Here is a 26,125-nt window from a genome sequence, read left to right as displayed (position 1 = left end):
TCAGATCTTCAAGCTTCAGTGTCCCCACCTACGAAATAGAGAGAGGTCCTATATATCCTTTGACTTCATGCCACATACTTAGCGTGGGGGCTTGCCTATGGGACACAGAAAGGACTCACAATTATGAAAGCAAACCATTTTCACTCTCCTCTTGTACAGTCACAGGGACTCAGGGCAGATTGACATTGAATGTGAAAGTCCCAGTCTGACACATGACGCACATGGGCCTTCCTGCTGCTAGTATCTGGATTAGAAGGTGTTAGGATAGCTTAACATTACCCAAGAGGCAAATTAAACTATCTTTCCTTTGTGTCCCTTCCTGTCAATCTTGTCTTGTCTCTTTGCAAGTTTGAAATGGCACGAGGGAAATGTTAAGGAAACAAATGTGTGTGTGTGTGTGTGTGTGTGTGTGTGTGTGTGTGTGTGTGAGCCAAGGGATGCTTTTTGCACACAGTTCTCTTTTCTCATCTCCACTTTCTGTGCCCCACAGCCAGCTGCACTCCCCATGGGACAGCACAGAGCTCCCTGACTTGAGTTTCATGTTCTTTGATGCTGGTATGGCTCTGAAGTAGCTGCTGGGAAAGACAAACTACCATTTGTTACTGAAGAAAAAAAAAAGAAAAGAGAGGGGGGAAAAAAAGGTCCAGCCTTTTATCTGAGTTCCTCTAAGTTGCCAAAGGTCTTATTGTGGAGAGAGAGGGAACAAGTGGGGTTTTATCTTCCTGCTCTGACAGGCGACCACGTGAACATCAAAGAGCTCAGAGCCTGGGGAGGGGGACAGGGCTAACTTGAGTAGAACTCCACTAGGGAATGGGGGCCCCCAAGGAGCTCACTTGCTTTTGATGGCAGGAAGAGGAGGAGCTGAGATTTTAGTGGAGGGGAGACTTTGATGACTGCACTCTGTGGTAAGAGGGACACTCAATACTATTGGAGAGGTAGAACAGCAGTGCAGGCACAGTAAGAGAATAGTCTCCAAAGCCACCTGACCCATAGCAAGTACTTTCCAAACATGATCTCATTTAGTTCCTCCAGTATTGCTGCCTTACTCAACATATAAGGAGGTGAATGGAGACTTAAAAATGTCATCTCCCCTGGTTTAGTCATTAAAGTGGATTATCATACTGAACTCCATATATTTCTACATTAAAAATTATAATTAATAAAAAATACAAAAGTGTTGAAATTTGAAATGATAAATATAGGTTCATTACTTAATGAATATTTATTTCTCCTCACCCAGCTCTCTCCAGCCCACTATTCTACTTTCTGTCTCTAAAAAAACCAAAACATTGTTTTTCAGGACAAGGGTTTCCTTGTGTAGCTCAGGTTGGCCTGGAATTCCCTGTGTCTCTCAGAGCAGCCTTGAACTAAGATCCTCCTACCTCTGTCTCCCTAGTGCTGATGGGATTATAGGTGTCTGCCCTCATACCTGGCTGCTTCTGTGATTTTTTCATTACTTTAAGTAGCTCATATAAATGGATTCATATGGTATTTGTTTGTCTGTCTCACTTAGTATAATATCTGCTGAAGCAGAGTTTCCTTTCCCTTTAAGGGTACTAATACTCTGTTATATGGGCATGCATATTGTTGTCCCAGCTATGCTGGAGACAGGGATAGACCTCAAATTCAATAATATAGTTTGAGGTCAGCCAGGGCAAAAAGTTAGCAAGGTTTGATTTGAATTAAAAAGCTGGATATGGCCAGGTACTGGTAGCTCATGCCTCTGATCCCAGCTACTCAGGAGGTTGAGATCTGAGGATCATGTTTTGAAGCCAACCAGGTCAGGAAAGTACATGCGACTGTTATCTCCAATTAACCACCAGAAAACTGGAAGTAGAGCTGTGACTCTTAAGTGCAGAGTGCTAGCCTTGAGCACAAAAGCTCACAGACAGCGCCGGCCCTGAGTTCAAGCCCCACCACCACCATCAACAATGAGAGAACAAACAAAAAATAAACCAAGCTGGATATGGTGGTGCATTGATAGAATGGAAGGGAGATCTAAGAAGAATAATCATTGTCTAAGCCTGGCCGGGGACTGAAATGCAAAATCTTTTTTTTTTTTTGGGGGGGGGGGTCCAGTCGGGGTGCCTGAACTCTAGGCCTGGGCACTGTCCCTGAGCTCTTCAGCTCAAGGCTAGCACTCTACCACTTGAGCCATAGTGCCACTTCCGGCTTTTTTCTTTTTGCTTATGTGGTGCTGGGGAATCGAACCCAGGGCCTCAGGCATGCAAGGCAAGTGCTCTACCACTGAGCCACCTTCCCAGCCCGCAAAATCTTATCTAACATGTAACTAAAGAAAAAAAAAGGACTTGGTGGCATGGCTTGAGTGGTAGCAAACTTAGCTGCCTAGCAAACATGAGGTCTTGAGTTCAAATCCCAGTACAACAAAAAAAAGAAGGATTTCCTTGCATGGTCTTATGCTGTTATTGGCCAGCTCATCTGTCAGTGGAACCATTGGCCATAGTGATTAATGCAACTATAAACATGAGTTTATAAACATGTTTATCTTCAAGATGCTTGTTTCAGATCTTTGGGGTATGTCCTCAGAAATAGAATTGATATATCATCTAGTAATTCCCATTTTTGAATTCTTTGAGGAACCACCAAGTTGTTTTCCATAGTGGCTGTATAGTTGTATATTCCTGCCCCCACAGCAAGGCTCCTGATTCCTCTAAATCTCCTTCACCAGCACCATTTTGGTATAATAGCCATCACTACATGGGGATTGGTGCTATTGGTTACTTTTTCATATGCTTTTTGGCCGTTTGTGTATATTCTTTGGAACAATGTATATTCAAGTAATTTGTCCACTTTAAAATCAAGTTGTTGCTGAGTTTTAAAGATTTAAAAATGAGCCAGGTACTGGTGGCTCACGCCTCTAATCCTAGCTACTCAGGAGGCTGAGATCTGAGGATCGTGGTTCAAAGCCAACCCGGTCAGGAAAAGTCCATGAGACTCTTATCTCCAATAAACCACCAGAAAACTGGAGGTGGCACTGTGGCTCAAGTGGTAGAGCACTTGCCTTGAGCTGAAGAGAGTAGGGATAGTGCCCAAGCCCAGAATTCAAGCCCTACAACTGAAAAAAAATTTTTTTAATGACTATTACTGATATTAATACCATATCAGATATCTGATTTGCAAATACTTTTTTATATTCTGTAGGTTGCCTTTTATTTTATTGTATTGATTTTGTATGTATGTATGTATATATGTATGTATATATGTATTTTTGAGACATGATCTTGCTAAGTTACCTAGGATGGCATCTAACTTATGGTCCTGTGGCCTCAGATTTACTAGTACCTGGGGTTATAGATATGCTGTGTTCAGTTTGATATTGTCTTTTTTTTTTTTTGGAGAGAAGACTGGAGTTTGAATTCAGGGCTTTGAGCTTACTACACAAACTCTCTTGAGCTATATCCCTTACTTTTTTTTTTTTGGGTCCGGTCGTGGGGCCTGAACCCTGGGCCTGGGCGCTGTCCCTCAGCTCTTCAGCTCAAGGCTAGCACTCTACCACTTGAGCCACAGCGCCACTTCCGGCTTTTTTCTTTTTGCTTATGTGGTGCTGAGGAATCGAACCCAGGGCCTCAGGCATGCAAGGCAAGTGCTCTACCACTGAGCCACCTTCCCAGCCCCTATCCCTTACTTTCTGATACATACACATTTGAACTTTTCCTCAAGTCCAATTTTTATGTTTTTTCCTTCTGTTGTCTGTGCTGTCAGTGTCATCTTCAAGAAATCATTACCAAATGATTAATGTCATGTAGCCTTTTTTTACACTTTCTTCTAGGAGATAGAGTCTCGATAAACCTTTCAAGAGAATGCCCCAATGACTAGACTTTCTCTTCAAATGATTTTGTGTGTGTGTGTACACATTTTTTTCTGTGCCCCAATTTTCCCTTTCTATAAGGATATTGTTTGGACCAAAGTCCACTTTAATTATGTAACTTGTTCATCAGTAAAGACCCTATTTTTAAATAAGCTCTTATTCATAGCTACAGGCATTAAGGCATTTGTTTTGAGGGATTAATTCAACCCAAAGGAAAAGTTAAGCTGCACAGATTTGTAAGAGTAAAGGAGTATTGAAATCAATTGCAAATGGTTGTTTGTTTTTTTCCTATAGTTGAAAGAATGGGAGTAAATTAAAATCAGTTCTAGACAGCAAAAATTACGTGTCACTCATTTCTTGCACCTTAACAAAGCTTTACAAAATAGTTCAAATGCAACCAACAGGGTCAGCCAGTCTTCTATTTAAATTTTTATTTTTCCTATATTACTACATTTTGATTTTTTTTTGGTCTTGTTTTCTTGAGACAGGGTCTCACTAGGCAGCCTAAGAAGGCTTGTAGTCCACTAGGTAGCCCAGATTAGCCTTGATCTCAATGATCCTCTTGCCTCAGCCTCCTGAACGCTGGAATTACTGGTGTGAGTTACCATGCCTGGTTCTCTGTATCACTGTTAATCCCTTTATTTTGTCCCATGGATTACATGTCCCATAAAGTGGTCCTAAAGTCTGGCATGCATTGATTCACTTTCTGGGCAAACTTATATTCTCCCTCCTTTCCCAGCCCTGCTTCCTATGACATTGAATGGGATTGTTGGGTTATTGAGAAAGCTGTGTCCCCTCTGGATTGCTGATGTTGTGTGCTCATTGTCCTCCTCAGGGAGACAAGGAGCCAGGTCCAGAGAAATAAAGATAACTTAACAAAATGAGTGAGAAATAGGACTGGAGGTGTGGCCTAAAGGGTAGAGAAGAGCAAAGATTGTTTTTGAGACTCTATATATGTGGTTTAATACTGACGTTTCATCACCTGTCGCCTGTGGCACCTCTATGTCTTAGCAACTGTACACCTGGACTCTTTGCCAGTTTCTTTCATTCTTTCTTTTAATATTTCCTTTGTTTATTGAGTGATGGTTGTATGAAAGGTACTTCACTAAGGTCATTGTATTGTATCTCATCTTCCAAGCAACCCGGCAAGGTAGGAACAATAATGGTTCATAGTTGCATCTTTGAGCAAAGCTTCAGGGCAGGTAGATGACTGGTCAAGGTCTCAGGAATACTTGATTCCAGACCCAAATGACAGGAAAGCTGGTCCAGTTTACTGCTTGCTATATGCTAGTGGAAGAACTATTCGTAGGAATCTAAGGGAAATAAACCCAGTTTGTCAGCTATGAAACTTCTTGAATTAGAGAAAGTCATTTATTTCCAGGGACCTGGGTCAAGCAAATTATGGTGAGTTATTGGCACTCTTCCAGGGTGCTGTTTCTTTCTTTTCACTAATTACTCCTTTTCTGTGGACATTTCTCAAAGACTTGAGACCATTCTGGGGCCCCACAGGTCTTTCTGTGGAAGAGCTTGCATGATTTCCTGAAGATCAGACTTATAATGAATTCTTGTAGGGTTGGTCTTGGGTTAAAAACAGGGTTAGTAAAAAACAGGGTTTAATCTTTAAGGTCACCTGCCTCCCATTTTTGTTTCTCTTTTCCTCTTTAAGTTAAATTTATTGGCTGGGGTGTAGCTTGCCCAGCAAGTGCCAGACCTTGGGTTCTATCCTTAGCATTAAAAGCGAAAATAATAAAATAAAATAACAAAAAATGTAGAACTAAATAAAGTAAAATAAAGTAACGGCCTAGTTATCCCTGTAGGCCATGATTATTATCTGTGGGGAGCATCTTACCCTGAGAGGTCCTTCCTAAAAGCTACAATCAGCACTCTGGCCTCATTCCAACAGTGCAGGGAAATGGCCTGGCTTCTTGGCAGCAGCTCTGTTCTTCTGACACAGGCTCTGCTTGTGAGGCTCTGCTATCAGCCATGTCTTGAGCTCAGGTCCTGGGAAAAATTCTCTCTGTTGCTTTTTGTTTTCCTTTTTCTTTTTTAAGGGGTGAGAGGAGACATTAAAAACTTTCTCTCTCTCTCTGTCTCTCTCTATCTTACTGTGACATATTTTATGTCACTCTTTTTAACTCTAGAATTAAAATATTTCATTCTGGAAACAGCATGTTACTTATATTTAAAAAATAACTTTAGGTTAAGGAAGAGAGATTAAATTACATCAAATATTTTGCAATCACAATTATTTTAGAGGAGTAAGGGTGGGAATTGGGGAATAATTAAATTTGCTTGAAAGACACCTTCATGCAGGTTAGCATGAAGACTTAAGAGCCAGGCTTGGGTATCATCAAATCCAAGTTACCTTGTTCCTTTCCCAAGGGCATCCAACAAAGGACAGTGAGAGGATACTGACTGACTATGTGAGCCCAGTATTGGCACACAATCTCGGGTTATCAGCTGTGTGATGGTAAATAATTACGTATGGGAAGTAATTGCCCCCTGCCATGTAGTGTTGTGAGACAATATTTGTGCAGTGTTCAGCACAGGATTAGACACACAGAAGATCCAATAAATGGTGGCTTTGACTATGATCAGTATGTCTATGATCTGCCCCAACCAAATACTTCTGGGCATATGCTTAGGGTGGCAAGAGAAATTGAGACTGCAGTCTGGATTGTGACCTGGAAGGTCTGTAATGCAGGAAGTAAAACAAACCCACCAGGGCTGGGAAGGTGGCTCAGTGGTAGAGCGCTTTCCTTGCATGCCTGAGGTCCTAGGTTTGATTCCTCAGCACCACATAAGCAAAAAGAAAAAAGCTGGCAGTAGCACTGTGGCTCAAGTGGTAGAATGCTAGCCTTGAGCTGAAGAGCTGAGGGACAGCGCCCAGGCCCAGAGTTCAGGCCCCACAACCGGACCCCAAAAAAAAAACAAAACCAAAAAACAAGCCCACCATTGAGTAGTACCTGTAACATCTTTCTCACCAATTGCATCTTGCAATATATGATCTCTTTCTCTTCTCATTGTCTTACGTTTTGAAAGAGAAAAGCCTATAGTATTCATAATGTTAACTCTAAGGAAAACTGAGGTACAGAGGGATTGAGTAACTCGGTTGCTCAGTTAATTACTTTTTTTGTAATCCCAACCCAGGACTCCTTATTATGCCACAACAGTAAAAGTTCAATTAAGATTGAGGTCTAGCCAGGTGCTGGTGGCTCACGCCTGTAATCCTAGCTACTCAGGAGGCTGAGATCTGAGGATTGCAGTTCAAAGCCAGCCGGGGCAGGAAAGTCCGTGCAGCTCTTATCTCCAATAAATCACTCGAAAACCGGAAGTGGTGCTGTGGCTCAAGTGGTAGAGCGCTTGCCTTGAGCTGAAGAGCGTAGGGACAGCACTCAAGCCCAGAGATCAAGCCCCACGACTGACAAAAAAAAAAAAGATTGAGGTCTAAAATTTTATTTTTTTTAATTTAAAAATTTTTTGAGTTCAAATGCACTTTATTTTTAGACAACCTTCATGACATTTTTTTTTTTCTTAAAAAGCAATGTCTCCATTCCAGATAAACCATGGTCAAAAGAAACTCTTCAAAAGAAGAGTTCCAGATGACATCAGTCCATTTGTCTTAAGTCTTGATGTTGTGTGGATGATAAGCAGCAGCCAGTTATGGTAACAGATGATAGATCCAAAATAATTGCCCAATTTGTTAAAATTTTAAAGTATTAAAAAAACCCAGAATTAAAGTATGTATTTTACCTGTCTAACAAATTATGATACAGAATTTGACAGAACAGTTTGAAATCAAATTGTATGATTTTATTCACTCCTCCCCTGAGCCCCCCTGGGAGAGATAACATCTTTCTTTAGAGGAGAAGATCATGAGGCTTCTAGGTTTTTAGAACTTGTCCATAGTCACTTGGCAGATTTGGGTTTGAAGGCAGCTGGTAACTGGTATAATTGTGACCAGACCCGTCACCCTCAGAGAACCTCTCTGTGAGATACCTCTTCAGGCTTCATGCCCTCTAACCTCCAGTGAATACTTAAAAAAATTTTAATCCTCATTTTTTTTTTTTTCAGTTGTGGGGCTTGAACTCTGGGCTTGGGCGCTGTCCCTCAGCTCTTCACTCAAGGCTAGTGCTCTACCACTTGAGCTACTCCACCACTTCTGGTTTTCTGGTGGTTAATTGGAGATAAGAATCTCACAGCCTTTCCTGCCCAGGCTGGCTTTGAACTGTGATCCTCAGATCTCATCCTCCCAAGTAGCTAGGATTACAAGTGTGAGCCACTAGCACCCGGCATAAGAAGGTGTTTTAGGTAGAGATCTTAGCAGCAAGACGTGTGACCCAGCAGCAGTGACTCATGCTAGCAAAACCTCCTTTTGAACTGGTGGGGCTCAGAAAAGGATACTTCAAAGTATGGTGCTTTGAAGCCCTTTCAGTACTAAGCATTCTCTCTGACCTTCTTCTCCTTTTTCTTTTTCTTTCCTTCCTCTTAAATGTAAATCATAGAAACTAGAATTTCTCATCACCACCATGATGATAGAAACTAGAACTCATTTCCCTTGAAGTAAGCCACAAAGCCTAGAAATATTACTGGAGCCATTGTGTAGGATAGGTGATCATAAGGCCCTCATTCCAGAGGATTCTGTCCATATCTGGGTATAAGGAATGCTCTATAGAGACCACAAAGAATCACAGCAGTCACACCTTCCTTTTTTGACCCACTCCCACTAGATCATACCCTTTTGTCCAGTTACATTTCTACCCAGCTGCCCATTCAAATAGTTTTTTAATCTTGTTTAGAAGGTTCTGCAGTTGCCATGTTAATTTTATTTTATTTTTGCTGGGAATTGAACCCAGGACCTCAAGCTTGGTAGGCATGTAACAGACTATGGAGCTATGTTCCTAGTCCTTCAGCCTTTTAATTTTGTTTTTGAGATAAGGTTGTGTTAATTTGCCTCAAGCTGTTTTCAAACTCAAGATGCTCCTACATCTGCCTGGGAAGAAGCTGAAACTATGAGTGTGTACTACCACACCCAGATTAACCTGTCGTTTGTTATATGATGTTGGCTACTACTAGGCAAAGCATAGATTGATCTAGTAGGAAGCAGAGAAATCTCATATTGAGTTGGATGTCCTCCACAAAACAGATGGGATTGCTTCTTATGGTGCTGGTCAGCAAGGCTGCTAGTAAAGTTGTAAATTCACTGCTATGGTGCTATGCTATTTCCTTTCTGGAAAATAAGAAGTATGTGGGGAGTTTGGGAGGGTGGAGTTTAGTGGTAGAGTACTTGCTTAGAATGTGTAAGGCTCTATGTTTAATCCTCAGCACCAAAGAGAAAAACTGATTTTGTTGATTGATGGACTAGTAATAGGTATAGTAGTGCTCCTAAACCACAGAAGATGAAAGACTTTCAGACTTCAGATAGTATGTTTTTTGCTTATACCTATCCAATCGATAATATATGTGTACAATATAACAAGCTTTATAAACTAGGGACAGTAAGAAGTTAACAGCAACGATAATAAAATTACACAGTTGTATCAGGCTATTGTAATAAAAGTTATTTAAAACTTATGACATTTATTTCTGGAATTTTCCATGTATTATTTTTGGACCAAGGATGACTGTGGGTAACTGAAACCACAGAGAGTGAACCCATGGACAAAGTGGGGTGTTATGACATCGGATTGCTCCCTGGGATGGGGGGCTGAGCTCAGTGGCTAGCAACCTACACTTTTTCCAGGGACACAGGAGGCTGACCAATAGGTGGCTAGGGTGTCCTCCTCACTTCCTACACTCACAATGGAGGGAGGACATTCTCTTTTCTTGGCCTTGGTACCCCTAAAGTTCCATTTACTCTTCTCCTCTGGTTTAATCTGGCCGGATTGAGGTTGGGGTTGGCCCTATCCTCCTTATCTCCTTAGCACCGGTTAAAATATCCCTATAACTCTCCCCCCACCCCCATACTATTTCTGTTTTTAGAAACTAGAAGCCTTGACTACAGTGCTGGCTCCTCCTCAGCTAGGTTGGCTGCCCAAGGCTTGCTGGGTTACTGAGGGCATGTCACAGCATTTGTCCATCACGGCTCTGGACGGTGAGAACAGCTTTCCACAAACCAAACCACCCCAACCCCAGACAAACTTATGGGACTTTGTAAAGTCTCTGAGGGCATTTCATTTCCTTTTCTTGTACAGTTGTTTAAAAATAAATAGCAAAGACTTGTCATAACAGTGAGGGGAATTGTGTTTAGAATGCTGCTCCCCCACTTCCCAATTCCTCCTACCTTTGCAAATGACACTGTTGAGGCCTTTGAAAATGTAAGTGGGTTTGACACAGTAAGAAATAGATATTTAGCTTCTGCCCCCACTTCCTGGCATATAGCTTCTAAAATGCTTAGATTCTTGGAAATGATGTGTTTGGGGAGGTTAATGAAAGGACTGATGGCTAGAGGCACTTGGAGAGTTGTAGAGTAAGATTGGTTGCCAAGGGAACCAACCCAGGGATTGGAGCATTGGAACCTTCAGCTCCCCCTTCTCCATTTCTGGGGAGGGGAGAGCAGCTGAGGGTTGAATTGATCACCGTTGGCCAGCCATGAGGATTTCATAAAACCCCAAGAACTTCTAAATTTGTTGAACAATCTGCATGTATTTAACCTTCCCACAAGAACGGCAGGACTTACCATTGCAGGGATAGAGAACTTTCCCTAAGTTTGAGCTGCCTCCACCTTTCTCAGGGTGCTTGTGACCCAGTCCCGTTTTTGCCTCGTTGGCAGCACAGATCAAGTGCCACTGTTTATGGCTCTTTATAGTGGGGTTCCAATGTGTCAGGTCTGATACTCACCCCAAAACACCAAACACAGGGATGTGGGGTGGTAAAGATAGGAGCTTTATGATGCAACATGGACACATGGAAGGAAGAGGCAAAGTAAGCACTTGAGCCCAAGTTTGGGCTACGGACATGAGCTCCACATATAAATACAGAAAGGATTGGATAGGGGCCAAAAGTATGCATAACTTTTGAACCATGCAGGCAATGTGGTCTGGTTGGTCAGGCAAGGCTTTGCTGGCTTTGTCACTAGGAAAAAAAAAGTTGGGGACTGGGAAGGTGGCTCAGTGGTAGAGCACTTGCCTTGCATGCATGGGGCCCTGGGTTTGATTCCTCAGCACCACATAAGCAAAAAGAAAAAAAGCCGGAAGTGGCACTGTGGCTCAAGTGGTAGAGTGCTAGCCTTGAGGTGAAGAGCTGAGGGACAGCGCCCAGGTCCAGAATTCAGGCCCCATGACCGGACACACACACACACAAAACAAAAAGTTGGTGCCCAGGGAATAGATTCCACTCTTGTCCCAAGATGTCTATCGGTCTGGCCTGTTCTTAGAAGGTGACTTGCTATGTAACTGTAGGAGCAAATGGCTCCGAGCAAACACAGAAGCAAACTGAAGGAGCATTTGCAGGCCCAAGTGAAGAGTTAGTACTTTTAGCAAAAGTCATTTATAGGCACCTCCTTTGGCTATGGTGTCACTAGGATCCAGGAACCAGCAGTAAAGAGCAGGCTGTTCTTTTATATCAGCTCGCAGCTTGCCTGCTTCACATCTCCTTGTGAAGCTCAGACATTGTCACCTGAGAGAAACCTGTTTGAATCCCTTGACTGGGTATTTGGCCTCCCTGTGTCCACAGAGAAATCTTAGCGGTCAATGTTTTCTTTTGCCTGGCAGGGAAATTGTGCCAGAAGAAGGACGGAGGGGATAAAGTGAAGAATGAAGCCGAGGGCAAGCAACGAAAAGAAGGACAGACCTTTGATATTTATTGGAGATGAGCCACAGTTGATATGAAAATGCATCAGCAAAGACAGTAACTCTTCCTGCCAAGGTGGGTGTGGCAGCAGGCTGGCTCCCCTCCCTCAGCACCATACTCATCACTAAGTTGTGCCATCAGAAACTCAGGGAAACAGCATGATCTTTCTTGGCATTTCTAGAACATTCTTAGTCAGAGATGTTTGACCACAACCAAAGGCAAGCAAGAAACACCTATCTAGACTACATCAGATTACATCAGGCAAAGAAAACTCTAGTGTGATACCCCTGCTCCTATTGGTGCTAGGAGAAAATGCTGCAAGACTAATAATGCAGCCACTGTCTACTCATTATTAATACCATTTACTGACATTTTAGGTGTGAGAGACCCACCCTAAGTTGTTTCACACTAGAGCTGGGACTCACACTGATTTTTCTCAAACTCCAACTAAGCTCTGAGCTCAGATTTCAGTGTTAAATTGATAATTATTTTTAGTAGGGCAGAAGGAGATAGAAACATGCCACAAAACCATTATGATCAAAGACAATAAGACTATATGAGAGGTGCCTGTTAGTGGGGTTTCAGCATCCAGTGGAATTGTAAGGTTGGAGGATAGGGCGGGCTGATGTGAGGGAGAGTGGGTAGGATAAGTATTTTTAAGCCTTTCTGAGTGTGTTTCTAGAAGGAGGTCATAACTGAGCTGCCTGCAGATATCTTTGCTTTCCTTACAATTTATAATTTACAATTACTTTGAATGAGTTGCTAATGCTTAAGGACAGAATATTGCACATATGAATCAATATATTCAGCAGAGAATAGAAAGATTATATATAGGAGCTTGTTTGGGAATTTTCCACATTGAAGAAGAACGCCTTGTTAGCAAACTATTATTTACTAATGACTAGTAAAAAGTAAATTGGTAAACATGTTTGTAGTCTATTAAGATAAAAATATTTTGGGCATTTAAAACCAAGGAAATATTGGAAAATAGTATGGAAAAACGAAAGGAGAGATTAGAATTAAAGCATTTTAAGCGGCCAAGGTATTCTTTTCCTGAAAGGAAATAGAAGAGTTGATTCATATTAGGTTCTTATTTAAGTAGCATCAATAAAGAGTAATTGGTAAAATAATAAAGTATAATTTAAAATTTTTAAGCAAGTAGAGGGAATAAAAAGAGTACAAAGGCATAAAGGCAAAGCCCCACTTGAAAAATAGCTAGAAGCAAAAGAATATGATCTAGAAATTGCACGATAGAGCTGGGTACAGTGGCTCGTGCCTGTAATCCCATATACTTCAGAGACTGAGATTAGATCATGATTCAGGTTCTGCCTTGACAAAAAGTTTTGAAATCCCTTTTCAACCAATAACTAGGCAAGATAGTTCAGGTCTCACATCCCAGCTATGTGGTGGCTGAGATCAGGAGGATCACAGATCCAGGATAATTTAGGCAAAATTGTTCCTGATACTACTTTCAATGAAATAAGGTGGGCCTGATGATATGTGCCTATTTTCAAAGTTACAGCAGAAATGACTAACAATATGTAAGAGAGCCTAGATTTCACTAATAATCAGAGTAAAACATAAGGGATACAACTTCAAACCTTTAAGATTGACAAGCAGGATTATGACAATATCAAGAAAATTTTGGAAATGGAAACTTATACATTGCTTGAGGGTATCTGAGTTTGCTGGTTTTTTTTTTTTTGTTTTTGTTTTTGTTTTGGCTAGCTGTGGTGCTTGAATTCAGGGCCTTGTGCTTTTTTGCTTGGAATTTTTACTCAAGGCTGGTGTTCTACCTCTTGAGCCACACCTCTACCTCTCTGGCTTTTTGCTGGCTAGTTGGAGGTAAGAATCTCATAGAGTTTTCTGCCCAGAATGGCTTTGAACCTCGATCCTCAGATCTTAGCATTTTAAGAAGCTGGGATTACAGGTATGAGCTACCAGTGCTATGTAGCAAACTTTGTAATAGGGCAGGCATGTTGATTGACTATCCTAAACCCCTTCTCAAAAACGTGTGCCTTTGCCGGGTGGTGGTGGCTCATGCCTGTAATCCTAGCTGCTCAGGAGGCTGAGATCTGAGGATTTTGGTTCAAAGCCAGCCTGGGCAGGAAAGTCCGTGAAACTCTTATCTCCAATAAACCACCAGAAAACTGGAAGTGGTGCTGTAGCTCAAGTGGTAGAGCGCTCTCCTTGAGCTGAAGAGCTGAGGGACAGCACTCAGGCCTGGAGTTCAAGCCCCACGACCACCAAAAAAACAAAACAAAAACAAACAAAAAAAACCTTGTGCCTTCTCTGCATTCTACTATAGTGGATAGGCAACCCAAATAATAACTTTGTCTTTCTTCTTATGTCTGATGATGGCCTAAGAACTCATTTCTAGCTAATGAGAAGGAGAACGTTTGCTGGTTTCAGGCACCTTTCCCACTGCTTAGTTTTGAATACAATATGAGGAAACAGTGTTTGAAACTGCTGTGGCTGTGTTAAGACATGGAGGGGAAGGTCAAGAGGTTAAGGCATTAATCTCTCAGCCATCAAACTGCTTCTAGCCACATCTTTCTCTTGAAGCTACATTTCCTCATGCAGAAGTATATATGTGTTCCTCATTGATCCTAAGGTCTAGTGATTGTCTTTCTAGGTGAGCCAGCCTAGAGAAATTCAGTTATTTGAAAGAATTTTTCATTGTTTATAAAACTAATTAAAAGCAACCTGAATGGTGGTGGTTGAGAAAGAGGAAAAAGAAATCATGGTGCTATCTGTAGTTAAAATAAATGAGCTGGATCAGTATATATCAACATGGACAAATCTTACTTTAGTTTTGAATGAAAGGAGCATGCTAAAGAAGTTAGGTATATAGCGTTTGATAGCATTTATGTTATTTATTTTGTTAATTGTGGTGGGTTTGAATTCAGGGCCTTGTACTTGCTCTGCCACTTGCTCACATTTACATGGTCAGTTCTCATGGATGACTTTTTTAAACACACACATCAATATTTTACATATATATTGTATATGTATGTATGTAGATATATACATACATGTACACAACACATTCGTAAACATACCCATAAATCTATGTGTGTATGCTGTGAAACTATGGACAGAATGATATATACAAACTTTAGATTACTTTTCATGTCCAGGGGAGGAGAAGAGGAGGATCAACACTGATTACAAAAAAGATATGAGACATAGCATTTACAAGTCTGAGTGTTGAGTATATGTTATTATTTTCTGTATATTAAGCTATTTTAAATGAAAGGACAAAAGAAAACAACAATGCTGGAGACAGGAAAGGGAATAGAGGAAGAAAAGGAATGGCCAAAAAAAAAGAAAAAAGATAAAAAGAAAAGGAATGGCCAAATTTTGGAAGCCATTGTAATGGTTCAGATCTCCTGAAGGTCTGAACTGAACTGGGTCAAGACCAGGAAATGGAAAGAAGACAACCCTGGCATGTATTTTAGAGACAGTTGAGCTATAGAAGAAACTACATACATGGCAATAACTTTTCAGTTTAGTTTTTTTTGAATGGAAAATGTATGTGATATAAAATATACTACTCTATTTTTAAGAATAATTCAGTGATATTCACATTATTATATAACCTTCTTCAGAACTTTCTCATCCCATAAAACTGGAATTCTGTACTCAATAAACAGGAATCTCCCATTTCTCCTCCTCTCAAGCTCTAGAACCACCATTTTACTTTCTGTCCTTAAGAACTGGACACCTGTTGGTATCTCATATGAATGGAATCAGAGTATTTGTCCTTTGGTTGCTGGCTTCTTTCACTCTGTATCATGTACTCAAGATTTAATCATGATGTCAGATGTGACAGAATTTCTTTATTTTTAAAAACTAGCTCTTGATAATTTTTTTTGGTGGTACTGGAGGGCATCATACCTGTGAGGCAGGTGTTATACAACTGAACAGTGCTTTGATTTTCATATTTTTTTGAATGGAGACTCACATTCCCCCACCCCCTCAAGGTCAGCCTGGACCATGATTCTCTTATTTATGCTTATTTATCCCAGCATTATATCAGATATTTGTTGACATGGAATCTCACTAAGTTTTGTCTGTGGCCTTGAACCACAGTCCTTCTGATGTCTGACGCCCCAGTAGCTTGGGTTATAAGTATGAGTCACCACACTCGGCAAGACTGACTGCTTTAAGTATGGATATAGAAGTATGAGGATGATTAGCTATGTGGTTGGCACAAACATGCAGAATAGTGTTTTAGGGTGAAGGCATTGAAATTAGTTGAACATTTGTATCTACTTAAATATTATGAAACTTGATTAGTCTTTTGAGCTAGAATTTACTAATAGCTTCTTTTTTTTATTACCCTTATAGATTATAACCTAGGTGCACTGAGTAGCTGGAAGAATTTATTAATAGAGTTCTTAACACAGTCCCTGACACTGAACAAATACACTTATTGTTATAATGATTTCTTCCCAATGATGCGTTACATTTGATGTTCTTCCTGTACCATATTTTGAATCTTCTGGAATATAGCATACCACTTTATGAATATGTAAAATTAATAATTGAATGTTATATTCCAAGTTATTTGTTATGATACTAAGGATGAGTTCAGAGCTCTTACCTTGCTGGGCAAGTGGTCTACCACTTGAACCATACTTCCAGACGTTTTGCTTCCAGTTAGTTTTCAGATACGGTTTTATGCTTTTGCCAGGGATGGTCGTGGACTAGAATCCTCCTGCCTTTGCTTCCTGTATAGTTTTTTTTTTTTTTGTCGGTCGTGGGGCCTGAACTCTGGGCCTGGGCGCTGTCCCTCAGCTCTTCAGCTCAAGGGGAGCGCTCTACCACTTGAGCCACAGCGCCACTTCCATGCCTTTGCTTCCTGAATAGCTGAGATTACAGCAGACATCACCAAGCCCTACAGGAAGTTTTTATGGGTCAAAGTCTGGATTTTATAATTGAGAAAACTTCTAAGTAACTAGTTTTCTATTCCATGACTTTTTTCCTACTCTTAAGGATCAAAAGAATTTTTATTGAAACATCTTATTAAAATTTCGGGCCTATCAAACTTGAATTTTCGTTTAGTCTTAATCTGTTGAAGTCTTTTTTTTTTTTTTTTTTTGGGGTCCGGTCATGGGGCCTGAACTCTGGGCCTGGGTGCTGTCCCTCAGCTCTTCAGCTCAAGGCTAGCACTCTACCACTTGAGCCACAGCGCCATTTCAGGCTTTTTTTTTCTTTCTGTTTATGTGGTGCTGAGGAATCGAAGCCAGGGCCTCAGGCATGCAAGGCAAGCACTCTACCACTGAGCCACCTTCCCAGCCCTTGAGTCTTGAATGATATAAGATACACACTGTAAAAAGGATCATTAACAGTGAAATATTATTTGTCCACGGAGAAGTTAGTACTTGCACAGAATTTCATGTTTTCTACTTTTTCCTTTTGGAAACCAAGCACCTGGAGGGCCTTTTCTCTTGCTTGAATTGTACAGCAGGCAGTGGGAAGATTCAATTTTCAGTCTTGTCAACTTGCTGCCTCTTCCCATTTCCCTTCCTGACGATAATTAAGGACCTTGAGGCATGTATAAATAGCTTTGCCTAAGAACATCCTTGTATCTTTGTCCCTCTCATCACCAAAAGGGCCCATAACTGATGTTGCAATTAGTGTACTGATTTAGCTTGGAGGGACACATTGCAAACGATCCCTTGAGGAGGAGGATGGTATTTATATCAGCACTGACTGATGAAGACTTTGTCAACTGTACCTTTGGCGGATCACTCTGTGGCCGCTCTGGGTTAATCTACTCATTAGAACTGATGACTTCTGCGGATGTGTTTTCTGAAGCAGTCATCTTGCACAGAATGCCACAGTGTGGGGCTTGCCATATGGAAATGCCGGTCATTAAGTACAGACTCTAAAGTGATGTGGAAAGCAGAAAAGCTGAAGAGGTCAAGACAGGTAGTACCTTACTAGGGCATCAGCAATTTGGCATTGTCTGTGCCAATGGGAAGCTGCCCTTATTGTATTACAGTATATTTTGACCTAAGAAAAGGGAAGTGAAAATAGACTACTTATGTTCCTTCCAAAAAGATTGAATAGTTTGTAGTTGTCTTTTTTTTTTTTTAATTTCTGAGATGCTTGGTACTTCAAAATGATAATATATCCTCAAGTCAAGAAAGTTGGTACAAGCTAGCACTGATGGCTCATGCCTGTAATCTTCAGGAGGCTGATATTTAAGGATCCTAGTTCAAGCCGGGCGCTGGTGGCTCACGCCTATAATCCTAGCTACTCAGGAGGCTGAGATCTGAGGATCTCAGTTCAAAGCCAGCCCGGGCAGGAGAGACTGTGAGACTCCTATCTCCAATGAACCACCAGAAAACCGGAAGTGGCGCTGTAGCTCAAGTGGTAGAGCGCTCGCCTTGAGCTGAAGAGCTGAGGGACAGCGCCCAGGCCCAGAGTTCAATCCCCACAACTGACAACAACAACAACAACAACAACAACAACAAAAGAAAGAAAGAAAGAAAGAAAAGATAGAAAGAAAGTTAGTATAGACTCAGAAATTTCAGGATTATTTTGAACTTTTTGTTCAGGGTTAAAAGCCAGTGATTGCACATATACTTACATACATATAAATGCTTTAATTAGGGGCTGGGAAGGTGGCTCAGTGGTAGAGCGCTTGCCTTGCATGCCTGAGGCCCTGGGTTTGATTCCTCAGCACCACATAAGCAAAAAGAAAAAAGCTGGAAATGGCGCTGTGGCTCAAGTGGTAGAGCGCTAGCCTTGAGCTGAAGAGCTGAGGGACAGCGCCCAGGCCCAGAGTTCAGGCCCCACGACTGAACCCCCCCCCCCAAAAAATGCTTTAATTATATTTTTATAATATACAATTATAGTCCTCATATCACAATAAATTATATAACTATAGTTTATATGATATAATTGTAACTCATAATGCATATGAATGTTTGCATGAAATAGAAGTTAGACTTCTGTCTTTCTAACGTTGTCCTTAACACTTAGATGTAGTTTATTAGGATAGAACCTCATCTTTGCCCCCCTTTTTAGGTATGGAACTATTTTTTAAATCCTTTGTGGAGGCTTTTGCAAAGTTAATCTGTTGCCTTTTCAGAAGCACCTTGGGAGCCGATTCCTTGCTCTAAGCCTTTCCCAGGTAAAAAGCTTTCTATTGATCCAAACACACGAGGAATCCGGATGTTGCAGCAGAATCAGTCCTCAGTTCATATTGAGTCTCCCTGATGGGCACCAGGGCATCTCTCTTCCTCCCTTGCCCCCTGACCCTCTTCTTTCAGGAATTTACTGATTCCTGACTGCATTAGCACCAGTGCTCAGCCAATCAGGTCAGTCCTTCAGAGCTACAAATGGTACCTCCAGACCTGAGTCTAGACTGAAAAAGCTACATGCCACATGATCCTATTTATATGACATTCTGGAAGAGGCAAGCTAGAAAGGCAGGAAATGTGTGGCTGTCAAGGGTGAAGGTGAGGAAAGGAGCTGACCACAAAGGCCTGTAAGGAAGCCTTTTGAAATAATTGAAATGCTCCAAATCTTCCCAGTGGTGGTTATGTAATTGTGTACAACTGTCTAAAATTGTACACCAAGCAGTGCAAAATTTAGCCTATGTAGAGATGTAGATGTACATCAATATTAAAAAAAAACTTATCATCAGTAAAATAGTAAACAAAGACAAAAGGCAAGTAAACAAAGACAAAATGGCAAATTGCTTCTTTGAGAAAACCAACATTAGACAATCTTGCTTCTATTTGTATAGCTGCCACAAAGAAACAGGGAAAGAGGGCCGGACATGTGGGTTGATGGACACAAGCAAGACAGTTTCTCCTAGCCTGCTCTGAGATTCAGGCCTATGGAGAGAAGGGGTTGTAACTAAATGCTGGGAAAATGCCATCTGTGGTGAAAAATTGAAAGATCTGTAATTACTTTCTTTGGCAATGAGAGGACAGAGGGTGATTTTCACATTTTTATTACGATGCCATTTTGCACGCGTGAATAGCTTTTTTTTGATGTGTGTGTGGGGGAGGGTCCGGTCGTGGACCCTGAACTCTGGGCCTGGACGCTGTCCCTCAGCTCTTCAGCTCAAGGCTAGTGCTCTACCAGTGAATAGCTTTAAAGACCTCTAGCACCCTATTATGGGACTATGTCAGTGGGCTTAATATTTTGGGAAGCAAAGAGAGCTTGTCTGAGGGCAAATGCACTGGTGTTACTGTAGAATGAAAGTATTCCTGAAGTGTGTGGTTTAGAGCCTCTGTGTCCTCCTTAATAAAATGGGCACAGTCTTGTCCAATTTATAGTTTTGTAGGAAAGATTCAAGTCAGATGTCTATGAACAGTGCCTGGCACCTCGTATGTTCCCCGTCTTCTCCCACCCCATCTCCCTTTTCTACCCTGATGAAGGACTGAAAGCAGTAACATTTATAAAAATACTTTATATGAAATACTTTTAGTGTCTACTTATATGTCAGACACTGTTTTAAGCACTTCATAACTTTTGACACATTTAATCACCACAACAATTCTATAGGGAAGATATATCATCATCTCTAGTTTATAAATGTAGACACTGAGGAACGGCTTCCTGGCTAAGGAATTTTCAATATTCACTCCTCATTGGAAAATACGTTGTGTATGAACTTAATTATCTCTTAGTTTCTCTTTTTCTCTCAGCAGTATTTTTCTGAATTTCTATTAACTCTTGAACTTCAGAAAGCACTTTCTAAAGCTCTCCCTAAAAATTTTTATCCATTTTTATCACTTTAAATTTCTACTTACAGGCTAGGGGCCCGTGGCTCATGCCACTACCCTCTCATCCTAGCTACTCAGGAGGCCGAGATCTGAGGATTGCAATTCAAAGCCAGCCTGGGCAGGAAAGTCTGTGAGACTCGTTATCTCCAATTAATCACAGAAAAAGGCAGAAGTAGCACTGTGGCTCAAGTGAAAGAGCACTAGCCTTGAGCAAAAGGAGCTCAGGAACAGCACCCAGGCCCAGAGTTCAAGCCTCAGGACTGGCTGGGGGGAAAAACTAGCACTATTTGATCTGCAATCATGAGAGTTTTAATGTGAAGTAGTCATGATACATATATGTTGTTGAATTTATGGTTGGCTGTTCCTAGAAAGTTCTATGAACAGTTAAATGCTAATTTTTAGTGTCTAAGGCTGCCAAAATTCCCGCCCTTCTTTTTTCTACTTTGGTCCTTGGCGGTCTTGATAAAGATCCTTTTTGCCCACTCAGTGACATTTAAGAAGCTGAGGGTATAACTCATCCTCCAGAGTGCTTTCTTGGCATGATCAAGACCCCAGCTTCACTTCCTAGTAACAGAGACAGAGACACAGACACAGACGTACACAGACACATACAGACACGGACACAGACAGACAGACAGATACATACTCCATCTACCATGTACTGAGCATTGGCTTTTCTTCCCTGATGTCTGTGGGAACATATTGTCCCCATTCTGCATAGAAGGACTGAAAAGATGAATGAATCTGGCTGTGGGGAGTTCTAGTTGGAGAGTATGCAGATGTGTCATTGAGTCTATAGCAATACTACAGTAGTGGAAAAATGGGAAGTTGCTAGTCAGAATGGAATAATGAAGGAATCTGAGGACACTTATGTTTTTTTTGAAATGGAAAGAGCAGGAAAGGGTACTGTTATAAGGTAGAGAGGTGACAAATAGGCATTTACCAAAGATTCTCCAAGGAATAGAGATGGAGGCCTGAAGAAGGATTTCGAGAATGGTTACAATGGAAAAGTGGAAAGGAGTCATGATGCATTACAGAATTGCTTGTGGTTTTTGTTTTGTTTTTTGAACAGTGCTAGAGATGGAACCTAGGAGTCTCATGCATGCCAGGCAAGCGCTTATCCACTGAGAATATCCCCTGTACTAAAAACAAACAAACAAAAAGAATGCTAAATAATTGCTTCTCATCTCAGGGTTTCTGGTGTAATTGATTTCAGTTGGACTTTAGTTATTGGTATTTTCTAAACTTTCAAAGTGATAATAAATATGAGTGGGGCTGAGAAATGCTGAACAAAATTGCTGAATAACACTGAAAGTCTCATGTCTGTTCTGATGACTTTAGACTACACAGCATTGTCCTTAATACTTACTTTAATATTTATCCATTTGTTGTTTAATGTTTTTGAATACCTACTGTGTACTAGGCACCTAACTAGTGACAAAGTCATTTTAGTACTTTGTTTTCCCTCTCGTTGTGTCATTCATGTTGTGAATTCAATCCTAACCAAAACATCAAGATGTTTAAACATTTGTTATATATCATTGAAACTTTACAATATCTGCATGTGATAGCCCTTGCTATATTTCATATTATACTGATGAAAATAAAGGATAGAAAGATGAGATAACTTGCTTATGGCCAACTAGTGTATTACAAAAACTGGGTGGCTGGGAAGGTGGCTCAGTGGTAGAGCGCATGCCTTGCATGCCAGAGGCCCTGGGTTCGATTCCTCAGCACCACATAAGCAAAAAGAAAAAAAAAAGCTGGAAATGGCGCTGTAGCTTAAGTGGTAGAGCGCTAGCCTTAAGCTGAAGACCTGAGGGACAGCGCCCAGGCCCAGAGTTCAGGCCCCATGACCGGACCCAAAACAAACAAACAAACAAAAACTGGGTGACTTCAGTGTAGTGCCCTTTACTACAAATGAGAGCCAGTTCTCTCTTGTAACTACTTTCATTCAGGGCTCAAAGCCAATGGTTCACGTATCTTGGATACTGATAGTGCTATACATATATCTTTCAGAAGTCCCAAAGGTTGCATTTCATTGGATAGTATGCTATCCCAAGCCCATAGCCACACCATAGCCACACACACATAGGCTGAAAGTCAGTGTGATGGAATATGAGAAGAGGACAGAAGAAACAGGGACAATCAGGTAGCCTTTTAGGGGACCTCCTCTGATTAATGGTAGTTTTAAACTTTATGTGGTCAAATGCATTATTCATTTTCTTTGTAAATGATTCATTTGGTGTTGTATTTAAAAAATAACTATCCCAAGTAAAGATATGCTACATTCTTTTTTTTTTTTTTCTTTTGTTGGTTGTGGGTCTTGAACTCTGAGCCTGGTACTGTCCCTGACCTCTTCAGCTCAAGGCTAGTGCTCTACCACTTGAGACAGTGTAACTTCTGGTTTTCTGGTGGTTAATTGGAGTAAGAGTCTCACAGATGCTCCTGCCTAGACTGGCTTTGCACTGCGATCCTCAGATCTCAGCCTCCAGAGTAGCTAGGATTATAGGCGTGAGCCACCGGTGCCTAGCAGATATGCTACATTCTTAAAAATAATTCAGGTTTTGACATTTGCTTTTAAATCTTGAATTAGTCTGGTATCACTTTTGGGGTTTGATGTGAGGTAAGGATTGTATTTCTTTTCTTTATGTCTGTTGTTCTGGAATTTCATGATGTCATTTTGTGGTATTTGGTTTTATGAACTAAAATTTAAACTTTGGAAAAATCTTCTTATAACATTTGATTATGTTATCCTTTTTGTTTTCTCTTTCAAACATTCTGTTATGAAAAAATGCTTTTGAATGTGAAATTTTACCAAAGGCTCATGTGTTGAACACTTAGTTCCATCGGTTAGAGCTATTTTGGGAGGTCCTATAAAGTTTAGGAAGTGAGGTGTCATTGGAGGATGTGTCATTGTCGACATGCCTTTGAAGGTTATACCTGGTTCTCATTCCCCTCCTTCTTTCTCTCTGCTTCCTGTTTGCCATGTGGTAAAGAAGCTCTTCCATCACATGTTCCTAATCCTATGATATTTTCTCAAGCACAGGAGGCCAAACAATGACAACCCTCCAAGACAATGAGCCAAACTAAATTCTGCCTCCTTGAAGTTGTTTGTGTCATGTGTTTGGTCTCAGCCAAACAGAAAAATAAAACTTCTACTAGATATTTTAGATCCTTTACATAGTTTATTTTATTTTTTATAAATTCCTGTTTTGTTTTCTATTTGAGATAGTCTTACTGTTTTGCCCAGTCTGGTCTTGAACTTCTGAGATCATATAGCTTCCTACTTGACCTCCTAAGTAGCTGAAACTTCAGGTGTTCCTTGCTCATAATACCCATTTTTATCATTTGTTTTATATTCACATTTTATGTATTAAAACTTACAATAACATGCATTATTATTATTATATGTTAATAGTAATTCATGATTTATTCATTATTATTTCATGCCTTATTTTCTCAGACCAACAACATTGGCAAAGACCCGTTCCTTTTGACTAGTGGTGACAAGAAGTTTGCAAACCAGTAGATGGTCTCATGGATATGACTTGGCTCTTTGGAAGCTTCATGGCAGAGCCTGGACACATAACCAACCTGTGGAATCCAAGGCCAGTGTTCATAGACTTAAAACCTTTGCCAAGCATCCTGTCCATGCATAGGGGCAAGAGTTTCTGGGGTGAGGGCCATGGAAATTGAGCCAGGGTTGGCAAGGACAATATTGGGATCCCTTTTGCCAGCACTCATTCTTTCCTTTACTCATTGGATATTTTCCCATTTCACATACCAGCAGCTTTGAGAAACCAATGTTTCTAGTGTCAAACTCCCTTCCTTGTAGCCTAGAGCATGGGACATGGAAGGAAAATGAGGTAAGAATATAGGCTTTTAGCAGGGAGCTGGAAGCTCATGCCTGTAATTCTAGGTAATCAGGAGGCTGAGATCTGAGGATTGTGGTTTAAAGCCAACCTGGGCAGGAAAATTCATTAAACTTTATTCTCCAATTAGCCAGCAAAAAAATCAGAAGTGGAGATGTGGCTCAAGTGGTAGAGCACTAGCCTTAAGCAAAAAAGATCAAGGACAGTGCCCAAGCCTGAAGAACAAGACCCAGAACTAGCACAAAAAAAAAGAAAAAGAAAAAGAACATAGATTTTAATGCTACTATTGAGGAAAGGGGACAGGATTGATGAATGTATGCTTTTTTACTTCATTTTCCAACTGTTTCATTGAATTTTCAACTTCATTTTTAACTTCTCAGTAATTTTTTTTGGTTCTCTGCTTTTTATTTTCCTTTTCTGTATATATTTTTATCTTGTTTTGTAAAGGTGATATCTTCCATAATCATTCAGGGACTACAAGTTTTTCCTCAGTTTCCTGTATATTCTTTGTCCTGTGGAGAGCCATTGTCTATTTGGTTTCTTGCTGTCTCTCTCTATTATTAAAGGCTGTCCACATCTAGCTTTTCATTCATAACTCAGCATGAGATTCTCGAAGGTGGAATGGGAATGCTTTATACTCTGAATATATTTATTTTATAGGATACTTATCAGGGAGTTGGTTTGAATGCTAGGAGACTTCTAAAAGCTGTTCTGTGGAGTTCCTTTCTCTGGAGAAATTCAGTTTCTTCAGATAAGAAACCTCATTATTCCAGTCAGTTTTTTGTTTGTTTGTTTTTTTTTTTTTTGCAAGGGGATGTGAGGGGAAGATGCTGGCTAACAGGAACTGTGTTTAAGAATGTTCGGGTGCCTAAAACTCATTGACTATGCATTCCAAATCCAGGACTTCTCAGCCAACCCCATTCTTGATATAGTGATAATAGAAATGGCAGACGTTCACATATCATTTAGTGTGTGTCAGGTACTAATCTAATTGCTTTGAATCATTTAACCCTCCCAACAATTCCATGAGACACTGTATTTAACCTAATTTTGTCCAAGAGGAAACACAGGTACAGAGAGACAGAATAATCTGAGTTTACATAGCTGCTAAGCTGTGAAGTCAAGACTTGAACTCAGGCCTTTTGATGGCCCAGAGTGTACATGTAATGCTGTCCCTGAATATAAAGTAAAAGAGAAAGTGTAGGCATTCATATTTCTAAGGGTTCTACAGACTGTAAGACCCCTGGAGGAAGAGATTTTGTCCATTTTACTCACATTTGTTTCCCAAATCCTAGCATAGTTCAGGACAATACATCTTCCAAGAATGAATGAATCTCTGTCACAGAATGACATTTGTACCTCATGGGAATAGGCTACCTAAAGGAAGCCAGGGCCTGTATCCAGTGCTGGTAGCTTCTGTCTTCTCTGATTTATTAAAACTCATTGTGTGTGTGTGTGTGTGTGTGTGTGTGTGTGTGTGTGTGTGTGTGAGAGAGAGAGAGAGAGTTAGGGAACAATCGTAGATAGGAGATTGGAGGAGAAGTGACCCAGGTCACATTTTCTTGGCCAAACTTCATCTCTTTTCATGATTGACTGCCTCATTCTTTGTTCAAAGACTATTATGGTTATTTGGCAATTTTCTCCTTGTTATGGGCCTGTCAATCCACATTCCTAGCAATATCTGTTCTCTGAAGTTCAGAGACAATTCCCAGCCCCTATTCCCCATCCCCCAAAATTCTTTAGATTGTTTTGTTTAAATGAAATGCATCAACTCTTACTTATAGAATGGCTATTATTTGACAGTGACTATTTAAAGCATGATTGCCAGGAGTCAGTGGCTCACATCTGTAATCCTAGCTACTCAGGAGTCTGAG

General features: G+C 40.7%; 1 long non-coding RNA gene across 1 annotated transcript in view; it reads left to right on the top strand.

The window, feature by feature from the left end:
- LOC122119118 overlaps positions 1-11,689 on the top strand; it is a 73,218-nt gene extending 61,529 nt beyond the window's left edge. The window contains exon 3 of the long non-coding RNA XR_006149509.1: positions 11,542-11,689. This is a non-coding gene — a long non-coding RNA (uncharacterized LOC122119118). The remainder of the gene's footprint in view (positions 1-11,541) is intronic.
- Positions 11,690-26,125: the final 14,436 nt, after the last annotated feature.

The sequence above is a fragment of the Dipodomys spectabilis genome, unplaced genomic scaffold (assembly GCF_019054845.1).
Source record: "Dipodomys spectabilis isolate Male_0828 unplaced genomic scaffold, ASM1905484v1 ptg000163l, whole genome shotgun sequence".
Taxonomy (NCBI): Eukaryota; Metazoa; Chordata; class Mammalia; order Rodentia; family Heteromyidae; genus Dipodomys; species Dipodomys spectabilis.
Note: the sequence above shows the minus strand (reverse complement) of the source record. Positions and strands in the feature narration are given on the sequence as shown.